The 13,743-nt window shown below is 40.5% G+C and overlaps 1 protein-coding gene across 1 annotated transcript in view; it reads right to left on the bottom strand.

The window, feature by feature from the left end:
- Nucleotides 1-12,520, bottom strand: part of RP1 (RP1 axonemal microtubule associated) — a 2,616,437-nt gene extending 2,603,917 nt beyond the window's left edge. The window contains exon 1 of the mRNA XM_086965756.1: nucleotides 12,422-12,520. The gene's annotated coding sequence lies outside the window, so the exon portion shown is untranslated. The remainder of the gene's footprint in view (nucleotides 1-12,421) is intronic.
- Nucleotides 12,521-13,743: the final 1,223 nt, after the last annotated feature.

Raw genomic sequence — 13,743 nt, 5'->3', positions numbered from 1 at the left:
CAGCAACAAAATTTTAGAACACAAGTTAAGACCAGCCTTCCATCCCATCGTATGAAAGACACAGTAAGGGTGACTTGGTGGATGTTTAGTGAAACAGGATACAAGCAGCAAAAAGAGGTTGGGGCACAATTATAATCCATGGAAAGCTTTGCCAATGTAATACAAATGTGCACAACCATTGTTATGAGTTATTCACATCAGCTCATAGATCAGAGAATATCAATGAGTGGGGCCAGATACTAAAATGAGCCATTCTGCTATGTTTAGTGAGTCATCACTCATAGAATATTAAAATAAAGAAAAAGAAAGAGCTACTATACACTGTAAACATTAGAAAAAGATAATATTGTTAAAAAAAACGAAATTATCTAAATACATTATAAAGCAAACAGCTCTGTGGTAATAGATCCAAACATTAGTCTGTGGCAGAAGTGTTTTTTGCTAACTTATAACTTTGGTGTGGTCAGTGGTGTGGCAGGGACACAAGTTGTAGGGACAGCGAACGCAAGAATCACGAGCACCACCCCCCGCTTTTACCGGGCTGCAAAAGCAGGACTGCTACGGGCGGCAAAAGGTTTAGCTATGGCGCTGGGTGTTCTTTGGCAAAATTGTACAAAACTTTCCCAAAACACATTCAAACATGTCTGTTTGAAGGTGATTACTGGCAAGAGAGAAATGAAACAGAATGCCAATCTTCAATTTGTATGGAGGCACAGGAAAAGAAAAACACTGATCATCAACATGGAAAAGTCAGAGGTGGACAAACTCTCCTTTACTGCTGAAGTCAGGGGCAGATCTGCATATACACCCTGTCTAAAACACTATTACAGATTTAAAACTGATAACACAAGTAATATGTGCCATGAAATGACAGAGTGCAGATAAAAATTAGGCGGTAAACAGAGGCTAAGAATATATTTGGTCAAATTATTTAGCTAAGTCCATTAATCAATTGCAAAGAGAGTTTGGGAACTTACTCGATTTCTTATTCTGAAAGAGATATATAGTATGTTTCGGATGCCGGCCGAGCCCGGACACAAATACTGCAGCTACCCATATTGCTAAAATGGACCAGTTTCTAGGGTGAAAAAGTGATGTGTTCATGTGTATTCTGGGGCTTTTTGATAGTGCTGGGTGGTAGGAATGTTGTGGATCCCAGTAGATTCTCGAACTTTTCCACACAGAAATGAGAGGAAAATGTGTGATTTTAGCCAAAGTTTGAGGTTTGCAGGGCATTCTGGGTAAGTAAATATAGTGGAGTCCAACTTTAGTTCCCTGCGTGGCTAGTTTTCAGAGATGTTTAGTTAGTTTTCCTGGATGGTGGCTGACTCAGGAACAAATCCCACTGCTATCCAAATTGCATAGAAGGCTGATTATGATGGAAAACATTTGATGTCTCCATGTTGCATTTTCTAACCTTTCCTGCTGTGGGCAATAGGCACAGTCACACAAATGGATTACTGTTTTTCCCCCGAGAAGCAGTATGAGAGTACAGTACAGTATAATATTTATAATCATCTATATTTCTCATTATTTTGGGCTTCTAAATTTTAAGCTATCATGTGCAAGAAAAAACTCATTTTACAACCTACTTCCTGAATCACATGGTAGTATGGGTAACCCTAAAGTCATAGTTATTCAAGTAACTAACTATTAAATTCAGTATCGTAGGTGCATTTAAAAAATGTATACGTTTGTGTCATAAACATTTTTCATGCATTAGATTTTGATATATGAATAGCTGTATCGAGGGTACAAAATGAAATAATAGTATAAGCTTCAGTTAAATAGATGGCTTTGGATAGGTTTTTTTGGACAACCAAGAAACACTTAATATCCCTGCGACCAGAAGAGACTGACAGATGTAATGTTATATTACTTTTATAAATTGGCCATTGGGGCAAAAAATGACAAATGAGAATGTCGTCTCTTTTCTATTTTTTCCTTTTTTATTATTATTATTCTGTTCAATGATTAGTTTCTTTTGGAAAACCATGAACATTTGACATAAATTACACCTTGCTAAATTTGGAATTGTTGTCTACTTTTCATAAATACATAGCATTCTGGATTCACCCGTAGGTTTCACATTGTGTCTTCCACAAACTGTAGAAACCACAAAAACAGAAACCAAAAACAACTACCACCTAGAAAATAAAAAGAAAAACATGAGAACATTGTTTTTTTAGCTATGCTTGTTACTGGGAGCTGGGAAATGGTGATCCTAGCAGAACAAACTTTTTGTTGTTGCTATTTGCAGAACAAAAACCATAACATTTCTTGCACAATTCCTTTTTACCATTTTCCCAAAAATAAACAAAAGGTTGCTATATTTTGGTTATTTTCTCGGCTCTCTCTCGGGATAGTCTACCAAGCCTGGATACCTTTAGAATCACCCTAAATGTTAGTTAAAAAGGAAGCACATTTGACCTTGATAACTTTTAAGAAAAAAGTTATGGAAACTTAAGTGCAAAGCGCCCTCGACATAAAAAACAGAACTCATCCCTGGAGGTGGTAAAGCCTTAACTGCTAAGGGCTTAGGACACTTCAGTAAATTAATTTTGATTACTTCAATGACTTCATCAAAATAAGTTACAAAACATCTACTCCAAATTTGAAGGTAATTGATTCATTAACAAGTGAATGTTTATGAAATAAATATCGACTCCATCAACATCAAGCCCTGACTTTTATTTTGGAACTCCTATGGCACATTTCCTTACCTTCCATCTGAATATCATTAAAAAATATTATACTACAATAATATTGTTGGAAAAATATTGAGGACCAAAATATCAACAAGGTAAGAATAGAGGGTTTATTATAGGTTTATTGTACTTATCCACGCATATGCACTTGGACAATACATATATCTATACTTTTCTTCAATGTAGGTAAGAACAGTAAATCTACACTTAACAGTATGCACTTAACTTCTCAACATTTTGCCAATGATATTATGGCGTTACAGCATACAAATGATGGACGAAATGCTGACAATGCAAACATTCTCCCCCAGTCAAAAGATCTGAGTTAAAACCATTGTTCTTTTGCCCACTATGCCACCCCAGTTGCATTGGCAGTTCGGGCTGGACTGTTCCCATGAGGCACAGGGTCAAGACTGATTTGCATATGGCTGGGTCTAAACTGGGGTGGCATGGTAAGCAAAAGAACGATGGATTTAACCCAGATCTCTTGACCGGGGGTGAATGTATGATTTACTCAGCATTCCGTCCATCATTTGTTTGCATATTTCTAGAAGTTCTCATTGTATAAGGAATCAGCTTTTGGCAAAGAGTTTGCAATGGTCGAATATTGGAGCGATGCCAACTACCAGCCACGTAAAGTGTTATGGTGCCTTGTTAAGTGCATGAAGCACTATATAAATGTGATTGCTAATCAACTGCTACGACTTGTATGTTATATGCAATAATTTGCAGTGAATGATGCAAGTGCTATGAAGGCAAAACTCACAGCCATTGGCAAAGTCCATAGGTCTCACTTGTGACACAGTGGCACAGTCATATTGGTTTTGCCAGTGCTCTTTGGGGTTTTCATTAATTTATAGCCAAATCCAAGAGGGCTACTCATGCATTTGGACAAATGGCAGCCATTGTTTTTTTCATACAGTAAAGACTAGGCATTCCAAGACGATCCTCATGCATGCATTAAAATACACACATGCACAGTAACCTTTTTGTAATCCTTCTTCTTATGCTTTATAAAAACTATTCCATGATGGCTGCCACTCGCACACACAAGACCAACATCTTCAAATGTTTTTTCTTTTGGTTTAAAAAAACAAATTCCTGGAATTGTTTTAAAAAGGCAAAAGAAAAACAATATTAAACTAACCACTATGCCTTCATGCATGCAGACAGAGGGCAGACCCTCCAGGGTTTCGCAATTTTAGGATTTGCAAAGAAAGTGCTAAATCAACAGATTTTAAAAACGATGCATATTTTACAAAAGTGCTTGTGAAATCTGATGAATGCTGTTACAAATATGAACGCGTCACTACATGCATGCAGTCTAGCCCAGGGGTCTCTTACCTGCTGTGTAGTGAGAGCAACTTCTGATCATGGAAAATCTTTGTGCACTACTGAAGGCTAAGAAACTTGTGTATGGCTAGCAGACACCCCCACACCCAGCATTATTGTCTTTAAGCCTAATGTTCATAGAGCCAGATACTATGGTTTAAACAAAATACTTTGACTAGGGGCTCTATGACAGGGCTGCCATGTGTATCAGTGAGAGTGTGGTCTTTGGGATGTATGAACATGTGTACGTATGAATCATATATGTATATAGGTGACTTGGAGCTCATGTTATATATACTTTTGGCACAGAACATGCGTTTCACCATATGTGGCACAGTTACATGTATAACGCAAACATATAACCATCTTTGTAAATGGGAGACATTTAAAGTGCAGAAAAATGTTCTACAATAATATTCATAATATGAAGCATTTTTCTGCACTTAGATTAATGGCTGTGATATTCAGTTATAAATATGGCACCATGTCTACCAGCCACCGGCAGCAAGCTGCCTGCTGTGTGTAAAATACTGTATCAAAAAGAGTGAGAAACCCAATATACCCTTGTAGGCTTGGGCAATTAAGCTTGAGTAAGTGAAAGTTTGCCTACAAGGGATTTTATTTGTGGATGAATTTCAGAGATGATATCTCATAAAAATGTATTGCTGTTCAACCCTGACTAGTGGTGAACTGTTGATCAATCTAGCATTGAAAGAATGATTTTGCTTAGCAGACTTCTGTCAAAAAATCATAGAGTATAACACACGGGGCAGACTTTACTTCCAACAAAACATATATTTAATATATGAACAAATAAGGACCAGGGAGAATGAAATTGAAATCAACCAAACATAGTTCTGGAGGTAACATACATTTCCCTGCAAAGGAACTATGTGTACATCTATTCTGTAAGTTGGTAGAGGAAAGCAATCTGATACAACAGAAAAAATTCCTTCAAATCAACAAATGAACATAGAAATAAATGTTGCAGTCATGGTTGAACAGCAAAACATTTTTATCAGATATCATCTATGAAATTCATCCACAAATAAAATCCCTTGTAGGCAAACTTTCACTTATTTCATGCTGTGTGTAAAGGTGACCCTTTTGAAATGGGAGAAAATTTAACTTAAGAGTTAACTTTATGTTTATATAGATTCCATAAAACTCATTTAAATGTTCTCCCATTTCCAAGTGTCACATTTAAAAACACCAGGCATCTTTCATGCAGTGGTCTGTAAATACAGTGCCATATTTATAACAGAAAAAAATACAGCTATTTGTTTAAATGGGAGGAATTTGAATTGAAGAAACATGCTTCTAAAACAGTAAGACGTAACTGGCTTAATGGAAAATGGAGAAAGACGGTACAACTTAATGTTCAATAGAAATACTTCACTTTAAAATTCCCCCATTTAGAATAAAACACTGGATTTTTCAGTTATAAATATAGAACAATGTCTACTAGCCATTAGGAGCAAGAGGTTTCCTGTTTGACACTTTAAAACAGGAGAAATGTTAAATGAAGAATTAACTTATTGATTAAGGTAACTTTACATTTTTATTTTACATTTTTGTCATTTAAAAGCATTCCGAAGCATCATTTTGTTCTCAGCTCCAATACGGAGTCGACAAGGGCTTTTATTCAAGAGTTAAATACCTCACTGCTAAAGTTCTTCACCTCTGTCCAGCCTGGCCATACATCTGACTGAGCACTACTCACTATTAGGAGGCCCAGCTATCTGCAGCCTGATACTAATAATGTAAAATAAACATAACCTTCCCTTAACTTTAAAAGGAAAATGTGACCCTATGCTTATTTAAAAATGAGCTGGAGGCTGTGGCCTACTCTGAAGGCATCTTTGAGCAACTGGTAGCTCGTGATTGAATGGATGGAGACACCTGGTCTAGCCATTTTATACAGCTCCTCCAGCAGGGGGCAGCAAATAGAGGTATGTTGCTGCTTGGGGAATCTAACCAGGGTGTGGGTTGCTGGGAGTGTGGGCACTGCATGCAAAAAGTACAGTTTTCCCCACGGCGCCAATAATATGTGCATTGTTCCTAGCAACAAAATATTAATTCTAATAAAAAATCTTCTAGAGGGATGCATGCACTTAAGGAGAAACATTCTTTTCGACACGGCTTCATTTTTTTTGCTTCAGATAAGCAATTGTCCACTGGCACAAATGATAAATGCAATCCATGTTTGAAAATATGATTTTCTGGGTTCGAACGTCAGAATGCCTGCGGTAAAATCAATTGCCTATGTTTGGTTACAGATCAGGGAAGCTTGCAAACAGAATGGCTGGAGCTGAGGGCATCATTTTCACCAGCTCCTTAATTATGCTTTTCATTACTGAACATAAAAGTCTATTATTCCCGGGCTGGATGCATACTGTCTCTACCACCCCTCCATTGTAAGTCAGTTGCCCCACAAATTTACTACATCAGTGACTTGTATACAAATTAGTCAGGGCCCTAGGGCCAATTAGACCTACTGTTGGGCAAACACTTCTAATCAGCTGTGCGTTTCTGTTGCGCACTTATTTTTGTAATGTATGGAAAATTGACACAATGTCGTACAACATATCATGTCGACCCAGATAGCAGATTTACAAACACGGGTAAATTGAAGCCTGTAAAAAGTAAAAATCCTAACATCTTCACATGTCAATATACTCATAATGTTGGGAGTTTATTTTTTACCTGTATTGTTGGAAATATGAACAGTGTCGCAGATGATTTAAAGGCAGAATTAAATTCAATTTAATTTTACAATGCAAGGTTCTAACTAGGCAGGAGGTGGGGGGTGGGCCTTTAAGAACAGAATTTTCCGAGGCGGTCACATTGTGGCCTCATTCTAATTCCAAAAAACAATTTGATGATGGATTTGGGCCCAGATCTTTGGACTGGGTTGAGTGTGTGACATTGATCCACATTCGGTCCATCACCTGTTGTGTTTGCTCATTCTAATTCCTGCAGGTTACCCGATTTGAGTGTAAACTTAAACTCTCCGGAATAGGAGACATGTAGTAATTACCGCACATCTGAGTTGCCCCAGACACATTTTTTGCAGGTAAAACCTGGTGGAATTCATGCAGGACAAAATGCATTGTTCGCATCTTTTCACACCTCAGAACGGGGACCAAACACGAGAATATGAAACTTTTTTTTTTTATTCAGCATTTCGTTCAATGTCACAAATATCCAATTTAGTGACTCAGCCTATTGATCGTGGAAGGCTGAGAAGTATGCCTGTCCTTGCCGAGAAGTATGACTTGCACATATTATATTCCGATTTGACCAGCAATTCCCTCCCACCAGCTCTTACCTTTCCCCATCTCATTACATGCCCTGGAGACTGATTTTACACTGTCAAAGCTGCGTCCTGATCTGAGTAAATCAGGTGAATGTGAGACCTTTAAATCCATTTTAACCAGGGGTGTCGAGCATAAATCCATGGTGACCAGATCCATGGAACATTGTCAGTATATAAAGTTACATCCACTGACTCTAAGAGGGACTCATTTATGTCTTTGGGTTTCTTTTGGACATCAAGCATGGATCTTGCTTTACTGGACACACATTGGACACCACTTATCGCAAATAGCAACACTTGCCATCCATAGGACTACACATCTAGCTCAGCGTGGCCAAGTCCAGGCTGAAACCCAGCCTACAATTTTTCAAAACAGTAACACATGCACTCTCAATTTAGATACAGCAGTAAATACTAACAGATTGTGGCGGATTTATGTATTTTTCCCCACAGACTCAAAAATTCAGAGCACATAATTCTATTTTACATGAGCAGAACCGGGCAAGAGAAGTGATCAGAACTCCCATCACAGGGCTAAAGGCAACCCTAACTCATGTTATGGACATAAACCGACAGAGAGCTGTCATTAGAACACTTTTTGTTCAAGATGTAGTGATGTATGCCTCATAATTGTAATGGACAAGCTGCTGCAGTCTTTAAATATGTGAGTTTATAGGGCCCTTGTGGCCTTTCAACCAGTGACCCTAATCAATGCCAGATTGTTTTGTTATATCCACACAATAAATCTAGACACTATAAAACCAAAGAGTTTATGGACATAGTAAATATCCTGAAATTCCGATATTGAGTCCACCCTCCTGGGCCTAAGCTGGGCAGGTGTGCTACAGAAACTATAACCAGTCTACGGGCCCAAACTATTTGCTTCTGGATGGTGGGGGGGGGGTCCTTCCAGCCAGGATGATACCCTTTTATGTAAACTAAGGGCCTGATTATGATCTTAGAGAATAGGATACTCTGTCACAAATGTGACGGATAGCCCATCCGTCTTAGCACATGTTTCATCGGATATATAAGACTTGTAATATGGCAGATCGGATAACCGTCACATTTGTAACGGAGTATCCCATCCACCAAGATCATAATCAGGCCCTAAATCTTGCATGAATCTGAATTATTGGTGTTAGAACTGGGGTATTCTAGTTGGCAGAGGTAGGTACCTTTGAGCAAATAGGGACCTTTGCTTCTAGTCAGGGAAAGGGGAGTACACTCCTGAATAAGCCCTGCTCACCCCTTTGGTAGCTTGGCATGAGCAGACAGTCTTATCTCAGAGGCAGCGTGTAAAGCATCTATGAACGCATACAGTAATTCAGTAACAACACTACAGATGGACACCACACAGGTTTTATAAATATAAGTATTATTTATATAGACTTAACACAAGACCAGAAGGACGTAAATCAACAATACTGTAATCACAAATAATACTTCAAGATGGTAGAAATAGCTCAAAAAATCGGGTATTCACTTAAAAACAGTATTTAGTAACAGATAACCCCAGCTGGAGTTATCACGAAGTCGAGGTCAAAGAAATCCCAAGGAATGGCACTGACCACGAGGTGCGATGCGTCGGGTCTGGAGTCAAAACAGACCCACAAGGAACAGCACCTTGGAAAAGTGAAAACAAAGACAGCTCACGGTGTCGGGGAGATGAGGCGTCGTTGGCACTGTGCGGCATCGGTTCCTTGCTTCGGGGGAGGCGATGCGTCGGGTCCTCGATGCTTGCGCAAAGTAGGGGAGGCGTCTGTTCCTTACCGGAGAGGAGGTGACGTCACGATGGCGACAAAGCCACAGTTCAGTACGATCTCACGATGTCAATGGATTCTGGACCACCCACATTGAGGAACGGCTCCGCAACTATGTCAGCTTCGGAGTCGATGTGGCACAGCAGCAGGCCTCAGTCCTACGTCGCAAGTTGGAGCAGCGCTCACTGCTTATGGCAGGTTAGGATGTCGCTCGCAGGTGTCGATGTGGCGCGGTGGCCGGCGGCAGGTCTACGTTGTAAGTCAGAGCAGCACTTACGGCTTCGATGGAGAGTATGGTGTCACTTGCCGGCGTGGGTGTTGCAATCTCCTTCTGTAGCAACTAGAACAGCAAGTTCCGGATGCAAGTAAGCAGTAGGGGTGAAGTCTTGTATCCCTGAGACTTCAGGCAGGAGGCAAACTCAACTTCAATCCCTTGGAGAAATATTTTGCAAGATGATGAAAGTTCCTTAAAAGTTCCTTCTCCTTTCCTTGGCAATGAAGAAACCACTGCATGCCATCCCAGCAAACAGCACACTGGCAGAGGGGCAGTCCAAACTACTGCAACTTCCTTGGTTCTTCTCCGTGGCAAAAGTTTGCATGGTGTTCCCCGAAGTGATCTAAAGTTCTGGAGTCTGGGCCCAATATTTATACCAGTAAATCCTTTGTCCTCTAAAGGCAGAAGGTCCTGTACCTATTTCAAACCAGTTTTGGGTGCATTCTGCCAGTGCACACCTTCTTCCTTTGTCAGGGTGGGCCAAGGGCCTCAGCCACACCACAGGAGGTGGAACCAGCATTGTGGAAGGCAGGCACAGCCCTATTGAGCCCCAGACGCTACTCCTCCCACCACTCTACATGAAGATAGATCTATTCAGCCCTGTGCTGACTCACCCTGTCTCCTAAAGCCTCCCCAGCCCCTGTCACTCATGAACCAGACATGCAATACACAAGCTAGCAGAGGCAGGCTGGATGGTTAGGTAAGAAAATACCCACTTTCTAAAAGTGGTATTTTCAAACACAGAAAGTTAAAACCAACTTCACTAAAAGATGTATTTTATCATTCTGAGTTCAGGCATACTAAATTCGTTTTTCTACCATGTTCCCTGAGATATTTAGGATTATAAGATGTTATAATCAAACTGCCCATTCTGGCCTTTAGGGACAAGTAGCCTTGCAATAGTAAAAAACAAAGTAGTCTGTAATTCACTATCAGGTCATGCCACACATACCAGGCCATGTCCTACCTCTTACATACAATACACGCTGCCCTTGGGCCTATCTTAGAGTTGTCTGATAGGTAGAAAAAGGAAGGTCTAGGGACTGGTATGTGGGTGCACTTACGTGCACTTACCAAGTCATCACGGCAGTACTAGACTGTACACAGGCTCTGCAATGGCTGCTTCTGTGGTTGGCACTATCAGTGCTGCAAGCCCACCAGCAGCATTCGATTTACAGGCCCTGGTCACACACGGTGCACTGTACTAGGGTCTGACAAGTAAATCAAATAAACCAATAATGGAGTCACTAATTCAGGACATCAATTTAACATAGGGAGCACTTGCACTGTGGCACAGTGGCCAAAGCATCTAAATCAGCAAAACATATCAAAAACAGAGGAGTCAATCAGTGAAAAATGGAAGGGAGACTCACGCCAATGGTACCAGGTCTAACAATTGGGTTTTGCAACTTTGTGTAATTTGGTTTTTCCTAAGCTTTTCACATAATTCTTGCACACTGGAGGCCAGTTGGAGCAGAAAGTCACACAAACCACCCAATGAGACCCCACATGATGTTTGTATCAACGAGCACTCCTTGATTAATTTGTACACAACTGCTGAAGCGTAATTTGTGTGACAGGAATGATGTTCATAAGAAGTAAGCATCATACAAGTTAACACATGCACACCCATTAGTGCTCTACACTTGAACTAGCTCAACAACCTAGCATGGAAGCAGCTTATAGAGGGTGCGGGGAATTGCAGAATAGCAAAATAAAATGCTGCAAAAATGCCACAAAATTGCCAAATTTGTAGCACAAAATTTGAATATTTGTGCTGCAAAATGTGCTAATCCATGCCGCAATATCCTGGAGGGTTTGACAGGGCAATGCATGGACAGCCATCTTTGAATGTTTAAACAACAATTCAAAGATGGCTCTACCCCTAGAGCAGCGGATGGCTGACAGAGTAGGATACAACTCATCCAATCAAAACAATGAGACCAAAATGCTCCTTGCAGCATAAACATAAGACTACAGGGGAATGCCATGAAATGATGAGCCAGTAAATTAATTAAATAAAAAAAGGCATTGAATCATGAGTAAAGGGCAAACCCAAAGCCCACGCTGAGTCTACATTTGATACAATAGCTGGATTGTCGACGTAGGTGAGACCTAACAATGTGTTCATCAAACTTCAGAGGAACTGTAAAATTAAGTCAGTTTGCACTTTTAAGTGTTCACAGGGGAAGTGGGAGACAGGTGAGTCTAAAATGAGAAAAAAGAGAGCACCAATTGTTTGACCGCTCCAAGGTTCCAACCAGTACCATGATAGATAGTGGTCTTATTATTTCATGGTGAAAATGGAGTATACAATAAAGTTTACAGAAAAATTGAACCAGACGACACAATTTGACCACCAAGTACATATTGACAGAACGTTACTAGAGAACTTACACTCGAGCAGCAGGAAATTCCATGTAGCCTGAATCTCCTAAATCACTTTGTAACCAATTGACACCAAGGGGATACAAGTTGGGGCTCATAAAGGCCTACGTTTCTCCCACAAGGTAGGTCAAAAGTCCCAACACGTTTTGCCTAGGCACCAGCTGCACGTCAGGGAGGGAAGCCTGAAGGTTCAAGGTAGTGTCAACGGTGTGTAATTATTCACAAAATAATCGAACCTAAACATACAGTAAGTGTGCTGCATTTTATTAAAAATAGTAGAACCTACCGTGATTTGTAATTCTGCAACGACATAATGTTATACAAACAAACAGTGAGTTGACCAAGTATTTAAAAACTGAGAATACAGCAGTAATCCCAATGCATCCCTTCGGTAGTCGTAATTATGTATCCTATATGCGGTCATTAGGAACTTCAAATGGTTTATAAAAACTGTACAGAAATAAAAAGATGGGTAAACGAATTATGGAAGCAGTTCGCTAAGTTTCAAACAAGCAGGGTACATGATAACCACACGGGTTAATGTAAGAAATACGCTTTTTATCTGAGGTATTTTTGTGCAGTAAAAAGTTCTACAGTCAGTGGTACTCGCGTGCTGAAAGTGGCCATCTTTCTTTACCTCTGTATCGTGGACACCAAATCAACGCCGCTCTTCCGATGCAGAAGAGAAAAGCTGGGTATGAAAGTCACAGTGATAAAACCCCGAGTCTACTGCGACGGGTCGGCTGCTGTCCGCCTCTGCGCTCTCTTTGAAAGGCTGCACGCGCGCTGTCTGGTCTGATGAAAGGAGTAGCCGGCGTTGTTGGTTCATTCTTGACACAGGTAACTCCTTTAGCAACAGTAAACAGCGCGCTCCGCTTCCACACACAGGCAGGGCAGAGCAATGCTCGCAGTCCGTTGTGCACCTCGCTGAGATACCGCGAACCAACGGCTGCCAGCCAAGGAGTCTTTCAACAGCCTCCGTCAAAGACAAATATTGTCACATTTTCTGACACGTTCACTCTGGCTCCAGTGGGCCCTTTCCAACGGTCAGTTGAAGATACTCAGGGCAGGTGCGTTCAAAGACGCCCGAGGCCCGATCCTAAATGAAAATCAAAAACGGCGTACCAGATTACAACGGACACTATTGAGGACACGACGGCATGTCTGACAAGGGTTTACTTCTATGCAATTGTTTCTATTTCTATTTGTTTCTTATAGTTCTCTCTTAAGACAAACAGCAACCAATTGGCCCTCCGCTTTGCCCAGGTCACCTACCTAGGTATTTCTGTCAATTTCAGTCTTATTGGACCTGTCTCAGAGTGACTGGACTTGTGTCCTTTCCTATACAGTTTGGGTGCATCTCGGGGGACCATTGAATGGTGTGAAGGTCTGGGCTGTCCTGTTCTAGGGGTGGTTGTATGCCAGAATATCAATAACAGCAGTATATTCTGGCGTGAATATCGTGGCCTTAATATTGATTACAAAAATAATCCTTAATTAGGTGTAGATTTTATAATAACTCCAATGCAGTGATATTTTTGTAAATTATATTTACGACACAATATTATTCTTAGATGATATTTTGGCCACTATCCTCTACTACCAAAACCTAGGAGCAGGGGTGGGAAGAGGGAGGGTAAAACTAAAGTGGAGTGACAAAAACTAAAGCAGCATCAGTGAGGGAATTTGTTACAAAGATTAGCCTGGCCCAGTTACTTAAAAACCTACAAAATAGTAATCGCTTGGACATGGCACTCCTGTCCAAATTGCTACTGACGTGTCCATCGTAGCAATCAGGATTCTGATGTGGGCAAGTGAACAACTAAAGTAAATCTTTCTCCTTGCCAGGATAACATAACGTGTATTTGTAAAGCGCACATTCACCCAATTGTATCTTGGCGCTGAATTACAGTTGTTTATTGTTACACAACACAATGGTACTCATTTTATGGACCTCAG

This window comes from Lissotriton vulgaris, chromosome 4_1 (genome assembly GCF_964263255.1).
Source record: "Lissotriton vulgaris chromosome 4_1, aLisVul1.2, whole genome shotgun sequence".
In the NCBI taxonomy this organism is placed as follows: domain Eukaryota; kingdom Metazoa; phylum Chordata; class Amphibia; order Caudata; family Salamandridae; genus Lissotriton; species Lissotriton vulgaris.
This window is presented reverse-complemented; position numbering and strand designations above follow the sequence as displayed.